Genomic DNA, 4,235 nt, shown 5'->3' with positions numbered 1-4,235 from the left:
CCTTTTTCCTCAGATGGCAATGGCTAACACGAGGGGACATAGCTTTAAATTGAAGGGTGATAATTATAGGATGGATGTCAGAGGTAGGTTCTTTACTCAAAGGGTAGTAAGGGCGTGGAATGCCCTGCCTGCAGCTGTTGTGGACTCGCCAACTTTAAGGGCGTTCAAATGGTCATTGGATAGACATATGGATAATATTGGAATAGTTTAGGTTAGAGGGTCATTAGATTGGTTCCACTGATTGGCGCAACATCGAGGGCCGAAGGGCCTGTACTGCGCTGTAATGTTCTATGCTCTATGTTCTAACCACTGTCTAAAGTACCAAGATCCAGGCAGCAAGTGATTACGTGCCCTTGGTTCCAGAGGTTTCAGCAGCAAAAAGCTTCACGCTGCAGGCAAGGTAATGTGTGCGGCAGCAAGCCCCCACTTCTAGTTTTCTCTCTCCAGCTGTGACCATGCACAATCCCAAAACTGCCTTCAGGCTCCCCAGATGGTGTTTGGTCTTCTTCATGCATCCATGTACAGATGAACCGACATACCTTGTAAGTAATCACTTTGGAGGATGAGCAATGTGTGTTGTCTGAAATTAGGAGTATGGGTGCTGTGAATGCCCCAAAACCCAAGATTATGAACACTGCCTGTCGCTGAAAGTAGAGTAGGGTTTGCATTGTGAGCGAGATGGTGGCTTAAAAGTAACATGACTAGATTAGACATAGGAGACCAAATGCTGTCATTGCAGCCAGGGGAATTTAAATTTGATTAATTAATGTATCTGGAATAAAATGTTAGTCTCATTAATAATAATAATCATGAATCTCCATATTGTCATTTAAATATGGTCCACTAGTGCATGCATGAGAAACCTGCTGTGCTTTTCTGATCTACCCACAACTCCCGAATCTGCAATATTATGGTTAACTCTTAGCTGCCTGTTGGTGGCTTACCACACCTCTCTCAAGGCCAATCTGGGATGGGCAATAAATCCTGACCTTGCCAGGGGGAGTTTACATTCTTGGGTGCAGCAAATACACGTGGCATCAGCGAACACATCGGGAGCTCACAATATCGAGGTCGGGGGCATGTAGGGCTTACACCCCTGGGCTCAGGGGGCACGTGGGGCTCACCACCCCCCCCCCTTCCCCAGGGCTCAGGGGGCGCACAGGGCTCACACCCCTCCCCGGGTTCAGGGGGGCACGCAGAGCTCACAGCCCCGTGTTCAGGGGGCACGCGGGGCTCAAACCCCCCCTCCCCCTGTTCGGGGGGGGCGCGTGAGGCTCACACCCTCTCCTGGGTTCGGGGGGGCGTGCGGGGCTCACACCCCTCCCCGTGTTCAGGGGCCACGCAGGGCTCACACCACCCCCCCTGCCGGGTTCAGGGGGCACGTGGGTCTCACACCCCCCCCCACCCCAGGGTTCAGGGGGCACGCGGGGCTCACACCCTGCTGGGTTGGGGGGCGCTCGGGGCTCACACCCCCCGGGTTCTGAGTGGGGGGGGGGGGGGCGCACGGGGCTCACACTACCCTCCCCTGGGTTCAGGGGGCATGCAGGGCTCACACCACCCCCTCTCCGCCCCCCCGCCCCCGGGTTCAGGGGGCGCGTGGGGCTCACAGCCCCGGGTTCAGGGGGCTGAGAGTGAGAGGGCTGCGAGGCAACTGGACTGGTCAGGGAAGACTGCTGACTGAGAGCAAAGGCAAGGCCAGGCCAGATAAAACCAGTCATGGCCAGACAACTAAGAGTGCACATAGTCATCGAGGTTTGGGCTCCAGCCACCCAGGCAGGCGCAGGTGAGGGTTTTCAGGCAACAGGGGCCAGGGTGGAGAGTGAGGAGAACTGAGCAACTGGACCAGTGAGGATGAGAGGAGAGGGGACCAGCAACCAGAGAGGCACCAGCACACCTGTGAGCTTTGGTTGTCGAAGGGAGCAGGGGCAACTCGAAACCCAGGCCAGAGCTGGGTAGGTGAGGCCCTCACTGGTGGATCAGCGGTCTGTCATTACGGGGTGCCTGCAATGAGTGAGAGCGCGGGGCTGTCAAAAGTGTAAATCCACCTCTGGGTCAAAGAAGTTATTAAACTGACTCCTTGAACCTGCCTCAGCCCAGCATGGCTTGGACTGGGTAGATCAGATCAGCTCCTCAAATCCAGTCTGGTATCCCAAAGATAAATTCTCCTGTCACTGGGATGATTCTTTATTTTAAACATAGGTTTAACTGTGGGGCAGCATTCCATTTTTAAGGGTGCAACATTGGCACAGTGGTTAGCACTGCTGCCTCACAGCGCCAGGGACCCGGGTTCAGTTCCCGCCTTGGGTCACTGTCTGTGCAGATGCTGCACATTCTTCCCGTGCTTGCGTGGGTTTTCTTCAGGTGCTTCAGTTTCCTCCCACAGTCCAAAGATGTGCTGGTTAGGTTGATTGGCCATGCTAATCAAAGTGTCAGGGGGGTTAGCCTGGTAAATATATGGGGTTACGGGAATACAGCCTGGGCGGGATTGTGGTCAGTCCAGACTCGATGGGCCGAATGACCTCCACTGTAGGGGTTCTATGATTCTGTGACTCCGGGAATTCTGCATGCTTTTTCCAGTAGACTGTTTTCATTGGGGAATTGATACAAGTCAGAAGGAGGCCACTCGGTCTATATCGCCTGTGCTAGCAGCTTGAAAGAACTATCCAATTCCTCCCGTGCCCCTGCTCCCCCCCTCTTGGTTCTGCAAGTCAGGTGGCATGGCAGCATTACTCAATAATGTTATTTGGGTTTACTTTGTGTATCACACAATTCCTTTGGTCTTGGACCTGAACTGTTAACCCCACTCTCCTCCTGTGGCCGATATTTATCTTTTGACGAGTATCACGAAATGTTCTGTATTCATCAGGTCATTTATATCTGAAACATTAACTCTGTTCCTGTCCACAGAGAGCTGCCCGATCTGCTGAGTTTATCCAGCATTTTCTGTTTATCATATCACTAAAGCAGATGCTGTTTGTGGCCCTTTGCGCTGTCACATTTCCCTCAGGCTTTTTATTCGCAAGCAGTGTTTCCTCAGCCTCTAATCTGCGGGATACTAACCCGGCAGTGCTCGATGCTGACATCACCATTGAAAAAGAAGAAGGGGTTTCATTCTGTCGCTGACGTTATCTTGCTTCCAGTGTGAAAATAAGGTGCCCAGTTTGCCAAGCCCCTCCAGTGGTGTTAGTTGGGCACTGCAGCATTTCAGTGTGACGTTTCTTATTTCCCGTGTGTGTAAAGGCAGGCCATTTAACAGGGTGATCCAGATTTACCTGGTTGATTAAATAAGACTATAAAAACTGTTGTGAGTGTCAGTAGGTGGAACAATCTCACAATCAAATAGACCCCTGAAATCGAAGTTGTTGGCCCCCGCCTTGCTCAGGGGCAGACTGTCTTCATCAATAGTTTCTATTGCTATTTATAAGACATTAATTCTCGTGAAGGGGAGAGCAGTGATTTGATTTGAAGTTGGAAGGATCATCCCTGTGTCACATTCCACCTCCCTTTAAACCCAGAGAGAATTCCAGCTGGAGCGTCTTCCCCCGCAGTCCCACAGGTAAGAAGACCGGTCAGCCTTGCTGAGCAGTGAGTCCCACTGACATGTAGACCTTGTGAGCCCCGTCAGACCCTGTGAGCATTCGTGGTATCGCTGTAGTAGCCACTGTTGGTCTCTCCCATTTTCCAAGTTTGACGACAGGCCTGTGATTTAATACCACGTTCGGCATAATTCAGGCCTGACCAAAGGTCACCAACTTGATCCATTAACACCTTCGTTCTCTCTCCGCAGATGCTGCCTGACCTACTGAGTATTTTAAACATTCTTTTTCCAGTCTTCGCAGTTTTTGTTTTAACTCAGCATCGCTCCAACATTATCCCTTTCTACTTGACCATGGTACCAGTTCTGCTCTGCTGCAATGTTATGAAGAATAACGGGTGGCATGGTGGTTAGTGCTGCTGCCTCTCAGCCCCAGGGTCCTGGGTTCGATTCCCTATACTCCCCATGGTTGGTGTGAGTTTCCTCCAATAGTCCGAAGATGTGTGAATTAGGTTGATTGGTCATGCTAAATTGTCCCTTAGTGTCCCAGGAAGCATAGGTTAGAGAGATTAGCAGGGTAAATATGTGGAATATGGGATCTACTAGACAAAAGAAAGACCCTAGCCCACCTAATTCCACATACTATCCTAGTAGTCCAAGGTTAATGGAGTTGTTATCTAATCATAGTAATCAACTCTTA

The sequence above is a fragment of the Carcharhinus amblyrhynchos genome, chromosome 20 (genome assembly GCF_965287045.1).
Source record: "Carcharhinus amblyrhynchos chromosome 20, sCarAmb.v2.hapA, whole genome shotgun sequence".
Classification (NCBI taxonomy): Eukaryota; Metazoa; Chordata; class Chondrichthyes; order Carcharhiniformes; family Carcharhinidae; genus Carcharhinus; species Carcharhinus amblyrhynchos.
This window is presented reverse-complemented; position numbering follows the sequence as displayed.